At 40.9% G+C, this 15782-nt stretch overlaps 1 long non-coding RNA gene across 1 annotated transcript; it reads left to right on the top strand.

Annotated features, from left to right (window-relative positions):
• The first annotated feature begins 3017 nt into the window (after nucleotides 1-3017).
• On the top strand, nucleotides 3018-15478 carry wu:fl05b04. Its single transcript, NR_186825.1, has 5 exons — nucleotides 3018-3166; nucleotides 4117-4248; nucleotides 9792-9886; nucleotides 9973-10125; nucleotides 14716-15478. It is a non-coding gene; the product is annotated as a wu:fl05b04 (long non-coding RNA).
• The last annotated feature ends 304 nt before the right edge of the window (nucleotides 15479-15782 follow it).

The following is a 15782-nucleotide window of genomic DNA, read 5'->3' as shown; positions in this document are numbered from 1 at the left end:
GTTCTGTCATGAAGCTTTATTGGGTGCACAGACTAAAAAATCCTATTTGATCTGCTTCTACCTATATGGTGCAGGTGATTGCTGTTGCCTCAGCAGCCAGTAGGCTTGCTCCTCAACATTTAAATGCTTCAATGTTGTTTGCACTAGCAATATGCAGCTCTTTATTTGATAGAATTTACATTCTGCAACAGCAGTGTGGCATATTCTCATATAGCATGTCTGTGAATATATTGGCAGTAGCAAGGCTTGGTGCTTACTCTGCACCAGTAGTTAAAGCGGTAGCAGCTGTGTATTTTGTGTATACACTCACCGGCCACTTTATTAGGTACACCTGTCCAACTGCACGTTAACGCTAATTTTTATTCAGCCGATCACATGGCAGCAACTCAATGCATTTAGGCATGTGGACATGGTCAAGACGATCTGTTACAGTTCAAACTGATCATCAGAACGGGGAAGAAAGGTGATTTAAGTGACTTTGAACGTTGCATGGTTGTTGATGCCAGACGGGCTGGTCTGAGTATTTCGGAAATTGCTGATCTACCGGGATTTTCACGCACAACCATCTCTAGGGTTTACAGAGAATGGTCCGAAAAAGAGAAAATATCCAGTGAGCGGCAGTTCTGTGGGCACAAATGTCTTGTTGAGGCCAGAGGTCAGAGGAGAATGGCCAGACTGGTTCAAGCAGAAAAACAACAATAACTTAAATATCCACTTGTTACAACCGAGGTCTGCAGAAGGCATCTCTGAACGCACAACATGTCTAACCTTGAAGCAGATAGGCTACAGCAGCAGAAGACCACACCATTCCTGTCAGCAAAGAACAGGAAACTTAGGCTACGATTCATACAGGCTCACCAAAAATGTACAACAGAAGATTGGAAAAATGTTACCTGGTTTGATGAGTCTTGATTTCTGCTGCGACATTTAGTTGGTTGGGTCAAAATTTGGCATCAACAACATGAAAGCATGGAGCCATCCTGCCTTATATTAATGGTTCAGGCTGGTGATGGTTGAATGGTGTGGGGATATTTTCTTGGCACACTTTGGGCCCGTTAGTACCATTTGAGCATTGTTTCAACGCCACAGCCTACCTTAGTATTGTGTCTGACCATGTCCATGACCACAGTGTATCCATTGTCTGATGGCTACTTCCAGCAGGATAACGCACCATGTCATAGAGTTCACTGTACTCAAATGGCCTCCACAGTCACCAGATCCTCAATCCAATAGAGCACCATTGGGTTGTAGCGGAACAGGGGATTCGCATCATGGATGTGCTGTCTACAAATCTGCAGCAACCGCGTGATGCTATCATGTCAATAAGGACCAAAATCTCTGAGGAATATTTCCAGTACCTTGTCGAATCTATGCCACAAAGGATTAGGGCATTTCTGAAGACAAAAAGGGGTCCAACCCGGTTCTAGTAAGGGGTACCTAATAAAGTGGCCAGTGAGTGTACATGCCAGCAGGTATATACATATTCATTACCGTACTAGGTCTCTTTAAGAATTTTTGTATCTGTATTATTTCAAATATGGTGGAAGCCTTACACATTACATTCTAAATCAAAGCATAAAAGGTTTTTATTAATTGTGTATGTATTTTTATGTACTAGGCAAAGAAAAGGAATATTAATCTTTATTTTCTATTTAATCTAAGATATTTACACATTCAAATTACTGAACTAATGTATAGTCGGATAGCCATTGTTTTTATTATGATATCTGCTTCGCGTTCTGCATTGAATCGAGTCAACTAACAGGTTTTTCAGCCCAGGATGATAAAAAGTCCTATAGTTACTGTACATTTTCAATTTTTGCAATTTTGCAATATCACATCATGACTTTCAATGGGGTTTAGGTCAGGGGTAATGGCCACTCCATTATCTCAGTCCGTTTTGCCTGAAGGCAACATTTTGCTTGATTACTGTTTGAGGTTGCTCTGTTGTTGAATAACGTCTTTTAATTGTATTTCCTTTTAATCAAATAAGTATATTTAGACAACCTAAACTCATCCATAAATGATGCATTGTAAACTATAAATAGGCCCAATGCCACAATATCAGAAGTGTGTCCATACAATGACATTAGCTTCACCATGTTGCACAGTCTACACAGTGCAATAAGACTTGCATTTAAAGTCCTTTAGAAGTATAAAGCACTATAGAAAAAAAAATACTTGAGCTGGATCCCTGCCTTAAAGGGCCTGGGATAACGTTTCCCTAAAGATGACTTAAGCTTACATAAAATGTTACCACTATTATATTTCTGCCTTTGAGATCTGCACAAGAAAAATCATGTTGAATGATGACCAAACCACACACATACTTTGAACTCTGACACGTCTGGACACAGTACATTTATTTCTATTCTGTATTTGTTTTTGTTTTGTTTTTTCTCTCTCTCTCATAATTCAGAAGCTTAAAGCCTGTAGGTGTCCTGGGAGTTGAGTATTGGCACATCTGATCATTCCATCACTGCAACTCCAGGGAACTTTCTAATCGTAACCCTGTGAACTGGGTTCTAATCGTCATGGAAACCGAGTTCACAGAGAGACCGAGAACCGTGAAGCTCCCCCGAGTTTGGGATGGTGGGTGTTCAAAAAGAGATTTTTTTTCTTTTGGAAAACCATAAGTGGGTCAAATAACAACAGTTTATGGTCATTCTCAAGCAAACACAATAAAGAGTCATTTCCTCATCACGGCGGCTGCAGTGAACATTCGGAACCGTCATGCAGTCCGCGCGCTTCTCCAGAGGACCCTTCACCGTTTTTACTAAAGCAGGCGATCTCTGGCTGAAACCGAAACAAAGCGCAAAGTTTGATTGATCGCGGAAGTTTTCTAGACTTGATCAGACTAGAGATCTGGTGAAATCCAAAGCGCGATGCCAGCAGCAGCCCGTGACGGTGAGACGCATTAGAGGCTCGTCGCTTTTCTCTCGCCACTGCTGGAATGGACGCGGTTCAGCTTCACCAACGCGCCTCTCGCCGGAGCATAGACTCCCACTAGAGCTCAGACGCGCATTCAGGATTCATTAAGTTCGGTCGGACTGCAAAAGCTTTCTGTAAGAAACATGTAAAAGGCGTCGGACGCCGCTGGACCATGTCCACCTTCCCAAGCCATGACTGGTGCGCGCAAGAATCCCTCGTCATCTCATGGTCAATGGTAAGATTCGGATCCACCGCATCACTGCGCCACAACACTGCGTGTGCAAGGAATGCTCAGCGTTATTTACTGACATTTTACAAATGCATGCACGCTTATAGATAATTGTTATAATTTTTTTTTTATTATTTAAACAGCCTAAAATCAGATATAAGTGCAGTTTAGATTGGTGAATGAAACAAATTGACATGCTTTTTTAAAAAGAAAAAAAACTTTTCAGTTTTCTATTAAAGAGATATTTGCAAAATAATTATAATAGTCCGGTTCTTTAGCAAGACCAAAGTTGCAAACAAGTAACTTTATACAGCTATACTGGAAAAAGCTTTGAAAATGAGCATTATTATGTATAAAAGTGTGTTTTATCTTTAAGTTAAAAAGATTTAAAAATGTCAAATTTGTCAATAATATAAATGTACATTTTAATAAGCTTATTTAATTGTTTATTTTTATTGAAATTATAATATATATGATAATTCACAAGCTTTTCATTCAAAACGAGCTCTGGGTTTCCCTTTTGTTCCCAGATGCTTTTCTGGTATATTAGTCTGGGTTAGGGTAAACGTCCTTTCAATATTCTCCTTTAGGTTTGCTTTAAGTTCTTACTTAAATAAACAAACATATGTAAAAAATATATATATCTTGGACTCTGACTAGAGCCAACATTCCCACAACATTATTATTTGGTTCTCAAAAGAGAATGGGAGCCATGTCTGTGCTGTCTGGACAGTAACAATTGAGACTTATGTTATAACGATGTTGCAAATAAAACAGTAAAATCCTCTCCAGGTATTGAATATAGTAGGTTGTAGGCCAGCAGCCCATGTATGATGTTTTATGGTGCTTTGACAGACGTGACTTTATTGCAGTCATATTAAAGTCCTCTTTTAGATTTGTAGGTGACGAGCTTTTAAACCTGGTTTGAATATGATGTCTAATGTTTGTGTGTGCAGTGTGTAAGGAGGCCTGTGGTGTGTGTCACTGTAATGCTGCTGTTCACAGTGGCCCACAGTAAACGCTCCTGTGATTATTCAGTGATCATCAGCACCTACAAGGCGCTCATCCTGGTCGAGCTCCAAGCCCTGGTAAGTACCTTGTCTAATAACTGCAGTTCATCTATTCAGACACACAGTGGATTGAACTTTTAGAAAGATCAGGACAGTTTCTGATTTGGTTATCCAGCCCATGTTGTAAGCAGTTTTGTAAAGTATAACTGTGGTAAGACTGATTGTGTTTATGAAATGACTTGCTGCCCTCTAGTGGTGACCTGTAGAACATGAGAAAGGGCTGATTTGCTAATCTTGCTAGCTGTAGGTAGCACCACTATGAATGTATTTTACTGCAATTATCAATTGTTTTATTTAGACAACATATTTAATATAATAATAATATTATTACATCATCAGAATAATGTGTCATTGTTATTATAAAATAGTATAATTTAATATTTAGTATTGTATAATACAATTAAGTGCTGAATACATTGAATTGCTGATTAATTGCAACGATCAACTAATTTATATGTATATCATCATCATTTGTGTTTATTATTGTATAAGACTAAATCATAGTAATGACTCAATTATTACCACTGAACTGTAAAATATTTCACTTAAATATTTCTAAGATAACATCTGTTGATATCGACAAATAAATTGATTGTAACTGATCATCCAGCTCCTGAGAGAACCTTGCTAGTCCTTCTCTCATGCCCTCTTGGCATCTCTCTGTTCCTGGTGGGTCTGCAAGGGGGATTTGTTAAAACGCTCACTTCAGTCAAGCACAAATTTCTGTCACTAAAGACTGCACTCCTGGTTCCTTTGGAAAGGAAATTGTTCTCTAAATTTGGGTCAGCTGATTCCTCTTCTGACCCCAGCCCTCCAAGTTTCCTGGCACTCATTTTGAAGCCCAGCTGGTGAACCCACAAGCACTACTCAGGCCCGGATTGGCTAATCGGGAGGACCGGGAGAATTCCTGATGGGCCGGTCCGTTTTTGGGAGCGAGGGCCGGTGTCCCTAGTTCCAGAATCGGTTGCTCTCAGCAGTCACACTTTTTAAAAATAATTTAATTATTTACTTGACCACAGCCTTCTTATTAATTATTTTACCGCAGCTCTGCTCTTTTTATCTATTTTCTCTTAGCCTCGTAAACAGGATGCAGGTTAATGATGATATAACTAGATAAGTCACCATTAAACGTACAGCAGTTGTGGTACAATGGTTAGTACGTTAGATTTTGAGGCGGCCAACCCGGGTTCGGTCCTTGTCTAAGTAACAATTTTTTTTTTTTAATTTTTATTGTTAAGACATAATACTGTAAGGGTTGTTGAACATTTGAAGTTCTAAAAGTGCTGTTTTCTCAAAAAAAGACGTGATAGTGTAATTAGAAACTGAATTGGAAATAACCTTATTTTAATATAGTCAGTGGTGAACTGAGATGGGCCGGTCTGAGGCTTGAAACTCCAGGGCTGAAAAAGAGTCCCACTCCGGCCCTGGCACTACTCCTGAAGGAGGAAGGCCCATGTCTAGCACTGCTGTGCAGATAGAGCAATTCTGAGCAGCTCTTTAGCTGTGTCCCAAATCGCATACTTGTGCACTATTCTACGCCATTTTGTAGTATAAATAGTGTAAGTAGTGTGTTCACACTGAAAACTCTAAAAATAATAAGAGCACTTTAATTACCCGGATGATGCACTCATTCAGCCGCTAAAATGAAGTGTGGAATGATGGACACTTCACGCACTCAACGACCGCAGGTTTGCTTACGTAGCGGAAGGGGCGGAGCTATCAGACGCACATGTTGAATAACTTTATTTATTTTGGATGGTGAAAGCAAAATTCTCCTACGAGAGTGATTTTAGCGCCTCCCGATGGTGAATGCGGCAATACACACGGCAGGTATTATCTGATAATTCGGTCATTTATTTCACTGATTTGGCGACCGTCAAACATCATCAGGGAAACGGTTTGAATTTCCGCTTAGTAAAAACACAATAGTGTGCCATTTGGGACAACACTACATACATATACTATCCTGTTGAGTGTGTAAGTGCATAAGTACATAGTGCATGAGTGCATAGTGTATAGTGTGCCATTTGGGACGCAGCTATTGTCTGTTTTGTTGGCCAGAAAAAGGTAAGCACCATCTCCAGAAAGCGAACAAGGCGAGAAGAAGTGTTGCCTCCTGCTGGCCCGGATTGGCTAATCAGGACGACCGGGTGAATTCCCGGTGGGCCGGTCTGTTTTTTTGGCCACGAGGGCCGGTGTCCCTCAGGACCGAGTTTGCCCACCGCTGCTTGCACTCTCAGCAGTCTCACTTTTTTCATTTATTTATTTATTTGACCATAGCCTCACCCTTTTAATTCATTATTTTGTCGCAGCTCAGCTCTTTTTATTTATTTTCCCGCAAAATCATTCAACCCCAAAGAGCGGAACCTTGGTGAATATAAGAATTCGAATAATTAATAATAATGAATAACAGATCACTACAGATCTCCAGGTGGAGAGGAGACACAGTGATAGAGCCATTTCACTGGATGGGGATGATTGGGAGGCCCTGATGGGTAAGAGACAATGAAGGGACACCCATACTCTTTACAAGAGTATTGACCACAGAGAGTCAGGAACTGGATTGACCATCTCATCAAAGACAGTGCCCATTGATGGTACAGCGTCCCTGTCACTATCCGCTTGTTAAGTGTGACGTCACGCGAAGCGGCTTTCGGGTCCAAGCGCTCTAATCAACTGAATGGGGAGACTCATGAAATGGTAATAATAAACGTTTACAAAGCGATTTAAGGCTTTCGAAAATCACGATCGCAATATATATGTCCATGCCTAATATCCGATGGCCAGATAGTGATTATGTTTTTATAATTTTTTATAATTTTTGGTATTTGTTATCCAGCAAGCCCAGAGATTGTTGTGTACACTATGATTCTATATAAAATTAACTTTAATGTGTGATAGGAATAAAACGTGATCATAAACGAATGCTCCACTCAAATGAATGGCGGATTGGACCCGGAAACAGTATTACTTGCGTCACAAACACGTCACCACTTAACAAGCGGATACTGGCGCATTAGGGCCCACACAGACCACAGACTAAGCACCTCCTGCTGGTCTCACAAACACCACTTCCAACAGCAACCTAGTTTCCCCATGTGGTTCCGCATACAGGCTCAGCCTTGCTTAGCTTCAGTGAGAAACCAGAAAAGCTGCAGGGTAATATGGCTGTTGCTTCTCCACCCAGTAAACACTAAAGAGATCCTCCAGAACCTCCAGCATTTGGTCCAGTACATCTAGTGTATACACATTTAGATAACTCTTGTACCGGGACTGGTGCTTCTACTCAGTAACTCCATGTATGAATTCTTGACCATGGATCAGTTTCTCCTTTAGGTAAACTTGTGTCTTCTTTGGACAGATTATCTGTCCCGATTAATTCATATGTTGCAACCCATATATGTTTATCTTCCCAACAGTTGGGAGATCTCTACAGCGTCCTCCCCCTTTGGGCACCAGAACGCTTTCTCAATGCACAGTACTTTTGTAGTCACTTAACTCAATTTTGGCTTGGTGAACATGTTACAACTCCCCTAAAGGATTTACAATTCCCAAGTATAGTAATTCAGGTCACAAGGGATGTTGCCCTATTTCAAATCAGGCCTTTATTTGTCACATACACTTTCGCATAGTGAATTGAACCCCCCAAACATACACAAACATCACAATTTTCAGGGAAAGACAGGTCACAGGAGGTAGCATTTAGAAAGGCAAGTAAGATACATCAGGAGGGTTAGGCAAAAAAAAAAAACCCTCTCACCTTGCTCTTGATTAGAGCAAAGTGAGACGGGGAGAAAAACTGCCCATCTAGCAGAGGAAAGCACATGGACAAGACACAACATTGACAAATGGGATGAGAACAGGGGATATGGATGTAGTCTGATGAGGGCTGGCAGCCGTCTGGTCCTGCAGCCATGGAGGCGGTGGTCGTAGACCCGCCCTCTCCTCCCGTTGGTGAAAGCACACAAAGGCGTTTGGATGAGGGGATCGGTGGTGATTGTTTATCTGTGGTTGTGTATGTGTGTGTGCTTGAGCCTGTAGAGTCCAACATGTGTCCTTGACAGGGAGCAGGAATTTCAGAGCGTCTCCTTATCTTGCTATCCAGGAGATAGGTTGTTTTTCTCCAGCCGAGGCCATCTGGCAGGAAAAAAGAATACAGGGAGCAGAAAGATAGAAAAATACTTCAACTTTGGGTCAATATCTGCCAATTTCACAGATATTTAATGTCCATCACTCGTCTCCAGATCTGGCCAAATCTTGTTGCAGAGCCGCTAATTTCACCCTGATGTTTTCCAGTTTCCGGTCTAGGACCATAGTCTGATTTGAGACCCTACCCATATGCGTTTCAATCAAGCCGACCAGCTAGGTCGGGGGTTTTGTGCAGCACTGACCGCTTTCATCAGTCGCCGATACCCCAGGACCCCGCATAAGCCCATCAGCAGAAACCCTGTTATCAAAGTTCCGAATAGGTAAATATCTTCAATATCCTCCAGAGACAGAGCAGCCAGGCACAGGACGTGCTACTTCTCCCACCCGTCCATCAAGTATCCAGCTGCAATCGTCCCCGCAGGACAAGTGGGTTCTCGCAAGCCCAAACTTCTCATCGAGAAGATGGTGTCAATTGCATTCGGAGACCAGTTGATCAAATCCATAATTCCTTATTCATTTGGATAGCAGGGCACAGAGAGCCTCAGAGATAGAATAAGACGAAGACAAGAGGAGCCAGCTAGGAGAGATATGGGATGGAGCGGGAGGAAATACGATCGCCTTCGCCGAGTGCCGAAGAGAGAAAAAATTTGGTAACCAGGACGGTTATGTATTTGGTGGTGCCTGTATGCTCATGCTTTCATTTGTCACCCCTTCCCCAAACTTGTAATCTGGTTCAGTGGTCATAGTGTTTTCCTTGAAGTTTATCAGTCCCAGCATAACTTCCAGAGTAGTAACTGACTGAAAGGAAACATCTCGAAAGTAACCCAATTTCCCTGAAGCAATGATCACAACCCTGGACTTCCAGTTGAATGCTGAGCCATGGCTTGACTCCTCAGCAGAAACCTTCATGAGTCACTGTAGACTTTTAATGTATGCACCGATTTTTAATGGCCCATTTTCATACAACTTTCATGTCGCCAATCCCTCTTTCAGGGAACAAGTTTTACATCCAAACAAGATGTTATGAATGCATCTTTTATAAACTTTTTCTGCATTTTAGTTGCCATTATTATTAAAAGACAGGACTGTACTCACAAGACAAGACTGTAGACAGGATGCAGAATTGGGGGCTAGATTGGGAAAAATCTACAAGCCGGGACTCAAACTCGGGGCACCCAAAGCACCATGTTGCTATATGTCAGCGGACTGTCCGCAAAGCTATCAGCTATTCAATCTTGAAATTTGATACCTGTTCATTTTCAATCCAGAAAATAAGATGGAGATGCAGTTACACTCTTAATCTTTGTTAGAATTACAATCCAGCTAGTGAGTAGCACTGTTTCATACATTTAACGATGATTTTTAGATGAGTTGTTGGGATGTGTTTCAAACTGTTTCCTCTCTTGTCTCAGAATCTGACTGGTTCGTTTGACATATCAAAAGAAAAGGACCACTGTCCTGAGAAGGTACAGCCTGAGAAGGTACAGCCACTCGCATATGCTTACATGTATGTTTCCTCAATACAGATGGTTTTAGACAGAGCTGCTTTTGAGTGTGTTGTGTTATAATGTCTGGACTGCATTTTGCCAGCAGGTTCGCTGCCTCCTGCGGTATATCTATGGCAGGACTCAGATCTTCAACTGCTTGAGTAACAGTCGGATGCAGCAGCAGTCAGACCGCATGACTGAGGTGGTGAAACAAATGCAGAGGCTCCTCACACAAGACTGCCTCAAACCGCAAAAAATGGTAGACCATCCATTTAAATGTTTGTTTGTTTCTTAACTTAATAATCAGAGTAAATTCAACTCTAGAACAGAGGTTCCCAAATTCGGTCCTGGAAGGCCTATGCCCTGCAGAGTTTAGCTCCAACTTGTTTCTAGGGATGGCTGACGTGAAACTGACGTTTCGACACAGTATCGAGATCCCAAAGCGCAAGTGTTTCGAAACACTGCACCGAAGCATGATCCGAAGCACCCAAGTCACGTGACTAAAGTGTTTCGAAACACCTGGTCACGTGACTAAAGCGAGTAAAACCATGGATCAGCTTTAAAGCGTTTTGAGACCTGTTTCATATGGCCTAGTGGACTGTGCGTGTGCACACTGATACTGTGCTTCGATTGATGTTTTAGGTTCGAATCCCGACTTGTACAAATACTCTGAAATCATGGTTTTATGTATTTTAAGCATGTTTCTGTTTTGTGTAGCCTAAATAGGATACAGCTGCAGTTACGCTATCAATATAGCATCATTTTTGTAACACTGTTAAACTATAATTAATAATTTTACAGTACTGCGATAGTTCGGTTTAGGGTTTGGGTAGAAATTAATAAAATACAATAAATGGGAAATTTAATGACTAATATAAATAATTCTTGATAACTTCAGGCCACAGTTTCTGATCTAGCAGCAACCCTGTTTTAAGACCAAAACAAGACATATTTATTCACAAATTGTTTATTCGGATATCAAACCAATGTTGAAACAAAACGATACAAGAGCAAAGCATTACCAACTGGTATTAAAGCATTTTAAAACAACAATATCAGCCTGGATTCGAACCCACTATTCCCGCCTGTTAGTCAAATATCTTAACCACTCCACTATATTACATGAAGACATAAGCATACAAAGTGGGGTTTAATGCCTCAATTTGCTCAACTGTTCTTTGCTGAATCTGTTTCAGTGCAATACATAAAAAATGACCACTAGGTGTCACTGTAGAGTGGGGTTTCGAAACGTTTCGAAGCTTCGACACATTTGCTTTGACTGTTTCAGTGTTTCACGAAGCCTCGCTTTGCCCACCACTACTTGTCTCAACACACCTGCCAGGATGTTTCTAGTGTTTCTAGCGAGGGCATCAGCCATCCAGGACCGACTTTAGGCACCCTTGCTCTAGAATGCTGAAACCCTTGTCATTAGTGACACCAGTGGTTGTTAAGTGAACTGCAGTCAGAAACTTGTGTCTCATTTCAACTGAGCAATAGCCTATAGTCAGTGTTGCTCCTAGCTTAACTAAATTTCTCAGTAGCTTGGCGGTAGCGTCGCTACTTTCTAAATCAAATAGCTTTTCGGTAGCGAAACTATTTTTTCAGTCAAGTAGCGCAGTAGCGTCCACAAAGCTACATTTACAGATCGCGGATCAGTAAGTGATGGCACCGACATTCACAGAGCTGTGAGGCCGTTTTCTAGGCGATGAAAGTAAATCCATATGATAGCTAGAACTACAGCTTCTTCTTCTTCCTGTTTTACGGTGGTTGACAGCAAATGTTTTGGTGCGTTACTGCCCCCTCTGGTGGTGATGTCGCCAACCAAATTAGGCTAAGACGAGAAACTTGCTTGATGGAAAGATGACTGAGGGAGAGGAGTTATTTCTGAAGCAGGGTTTCTCGTGACCATGCCTCGAGAAGTACATGTTAAGATGCAATAACTTTGTCTGATGCTGTGCTTAAAAATACTTTAGTAATTTATAATAAGTACTACTATAGCCTAAATGACTGCATTATGTAGTGTAATTTATTAATAAAGAGTTGTAAATATATATACAATATGGTTAATGGTTATGTCAAAATATTTCTCTTTACTATAAATGACTATAGAATTTTAAATGTGTAACACCTGCTTTTATTGGATTTTTTGTTTTAGCTGTTATATACTATAATGTGTTTCTGTTTAGTACAGAATATTATTTACAGTAAATAACTAAACTGGTATGCCTTATATGTTTCATTGGCAGTTTTATTGATCTCTAAGATATGATTGACTTGGATTTAAGTTGCTTTGATTTAAAAATAAAAATTGCAAAAATAGCTTGGACGTAGCTAAGCTACTTTTGCCTTGTAGCTTTTAGCTTAGCTTGCTACATTTCCCAGGGGGTAGCTTTTAGTGTAGTTAAGCTATATTTTAAGTAGAGTTGCTCATAGCTTAGCTCACTACATTTTTCAAGTAGCTTGCCCAACACTGCCTATAGTATAGACCAGGGTTTGACAATCCTGTTCCTGGAGATCTACCTTTCTGCAGAGTTCAGCTAAAACCTTGATCAAACACACCTGTCTGTAATTACTAAGCGCTCCTTCAGATCCTACTTAGTTGGTTTAGTTGTGTTTGATCAGGGTTGGAGCTGAAATCTGCAGGAAGGTAGATCTCCAGGAACAGGATTGGGCACCACTAGTATAGTGTATAATATGTCCACTAATGAATCAGTACAGGTCACATTAAACCGGCTAGTACCCTTTCTTCGTAGACATGCAGTACACCAATAAGTTGAGATTGACATCATTCTCACACAAAGAATAAAGCACATGTCGGTGTCCTGTTTCGGCTGTGGGTTTACCCTGCTGAAAAATCCAGCTTAAACCAGCCTAGGCTGGTTGGCTGGTTTTAGCTGGTCGACCAGGCTGGTTTTAGAGGGGTTTTGGCCACTTCCAGGCTGGTTTCCAGCCATTTCCAGCCTGGTCTTAACTGGTCAGGCTGGGAAAAGACCAGCTAAAACCAGACTGACCAGCCTAGCCAAGCTGGGAGTCCAGCCAAAACCAGCTATATCCAGCTTAAACCAAGCTGGTCAAGCTGGTTTTAGCTGGATTTGGCTGGACATTTTCGAGCCTGACCAGCTAAGACCAGGCTGGAAATGGCTGGAAACCAGCCTGGAAATGACCAAAACCCCTCTAAAACCAGCTAACCAGCCTAGGCTGGTTTAAGCTGGATTTTTCAGCAGGGTAAACATAGCACTTCCTGAGTTTGTTGCATACGCAAGTGATGATTCTTTGTAAACTGATCAGTATTTAGTGGCGATTCTTACCTCACTTTTTTGGTACCATACTGTTGTGCTAGATACCATTAAGGCTGATTTATACTTCTGCGTCAAGCAAACATGCATGGTCTGTCGCAGCCTCCGCACAGTCGCATGCCCTTCGCTGTGGCTGATGTTGATGCTAATGCACACCTCTCAAAAAAGTAGCTACATGTCACAATGACGGGTATTGCAAGCTCCGTGATTGGTAGCAGTGACGAGTGTGAGTGGTGCTGAGTCGTGAGCCCGATGAGTCGAGTCCCGCGAAAGAGCTCCAGATGGAAACATTTGTTTTGTTTACCTTATGATTAAAGTTGTTGCTTGTCCGCTGGTTCTTGCTTCTGAATTAAGGCTGATTTATACTTCTGCGTCAAACGCTGGCGTATGCTACGGCGCTGACGCATAGCCCTTTGCCGTGGCCATCGACGTCACTGACGTGCACCTCTCAAAAAATGTAACTACACGTCGCAATGACGCGTAACGCAAGCTCTGTGATTGGTCGGCTTGGTAGCGCTGACGAGTCTGGGCGGGACTGAGAGCCGCGTGAATGGTGCGAGCCTGATAGAGCGATTGTTTACAAGTGTGGAGTCCCGTGAAGGAGCTCCGGATGGAAAGTTTTGTTTTGTGTTTACCTCATAGTTAAAATTGTTGCACGTCCGCCGGTTCCTGCCTCAAAATGAGCGAGTTTGAGCCACTTGCACATCCCGGAAGTGTTTAGGAAAAGCAAAACATCAGCGAAGAAACTCGACACAGAGGAACATAACCACCTCACTGCCAACTAGCGTTTCGGAAGTGTTAATGCAGACCGGCAGAGACAGCGCGCAGAAGTGTAAATGTATAGCTACGCACGTTGCATGTGCCGTGGGTTACGCCGGTCACTTGACGCAGAAGTATAAACCAGGCTTTAGTGGTGGGCAAAGCGAGGCTTCATGAAACACTGAAACAGTCAAAACAAATGTGTCGAAGCGTTAAAACATTTCAAAACCCATCTCTACAGTGACACCTAGTGGTCATTTTTATGTATTTCTCTGGAACGGCTTCAGCAAAGAAACAGTTAAGCAAATTGAGGTATTAACCCCCACGTTGTAGAATTGAGGTTTGATGTGATTTAGTGATGAGAGTTCCACACTAGCATGCGAAGGTAATGGGTTTGAATCCAGGGTGATGCAGCTATAGATTTAGTTTTTAAATGCTCTGATTTTGTAATGTCTTTGGTTTTAACTTTAGTCTATTCGAATGAACACTTTGTCAATGAATATGTTTTGTTTTAGTCATAGAAAAGGCATAATTTCGGAGAATTTATACTAGCCGTTGCACTATCCTAAAAGTTTGAAAACCCCTGCTGTAGCGTACTGTATCAAACCACACCGCTCAGTGGAAATCAGCCAATAGTGCCCATGACTATGCTTGTACACACATAACATATTAAGAGATGTAGCATGATCTAGAAATAGATGAATTGATCTTAATAGTTAAATTCTGAAATAACTAGAGGACAATAAGAAACAAAATATGCTATCATTAATATGATATACTATATTGATTTGCAGAAAAAAGCATCTTGTAAACCGGTGAAGAAGCGCAGAGGACGGCTGCGGCAGAGACTGAAGCTGATGAGGATGATCATTAACAGCTGGCAGAGGCTACTGAGCGTCACGGCTTATTAAACTACACACTGCTCTCAGTTCAGCTCCAGCACACACTATTTAAAACACTATGCACCTTCACCATTATTTATTCACCTTGAAATACAAAGAGTTTTGTCAGTGAACCGATAAGCTGAGGTTGTGTCGAAACACATACAGTTCTCCTTCTGGTTGTATAGCATATGATTTATGCTAGTTTTTTTTTAAAGCAATTCATGTTACATAATACACACATATATATACGAACACTCACATCCGGTGCTGCATATTGAGCCTAAAATGACTGTTGTAAAAAGCTGACTATGTTAATCATGTTCTGACAGTAATTGTACATTCACATCAGTACATTCTGATGGTAATTAAACAGAGTATTTTGTTTTACCGTGGACTTTTTCAATGGATTCATCTTTTAAATCATGTTATTTGTCTGTATGCCTGTACGTTTGAAGTTTTAGTGTGTGATTTGGACAGAGGAGTGGTTTGGAAACTGTCAGTCATTTGATCAAATATCAATACTGCCAATATTTCAGAAACTCATCACGGATATCACTCACTCTGTAATTATGCTGCTTTGGTGCTGCTGACTGATGACCAGGTCTGTTCATTCATTTTATAAATCCTTGTTTTGTGTAAGTAGATTTAAAAAATAAAACTAAATAAAAATGTTGCATGTGTCTTTCTCATTTGGAGTTTTAAAAATTATTATTTTTTTAAATGAATGAATGAATGAATTGTTTGTTTGTTTGTTTGTTTGTTTGTTTGTTTAAATTCGGTTTTATTTTATATGCAGGCCTGTATGCATGTGTCTTTTTTTATTTGATGGAATTAAAAAAATAAAAATAAATAAATATATATATTTATTTATTTATTTATTTATTTATTTATTTATTTATTTATCTATCAATATCCATCTACAGTATCTGTCTGTCCGTCTGTCTATCTATTTAGTTAAACTTACTTTTCTTTTGTGT

This window comes from Danio rerio, chromosome 23 (genome assembly GCF_049306965.1).
Source record: "Danio rerio strain Tuebingen ecotype United States chromosome 23, GRCz12tu, whole genome shotgun sequence".
Classification (NCBI taxonomy): domain Eukaryota; kingdom Metazoa; phylum Chordata; class Actinopteri; order Cypriniformes; family Danionidae; genus Danio; species Danio rerio.
This window is presented reverse-complemented; position numbering and strand designations above follow the sequence as displayed.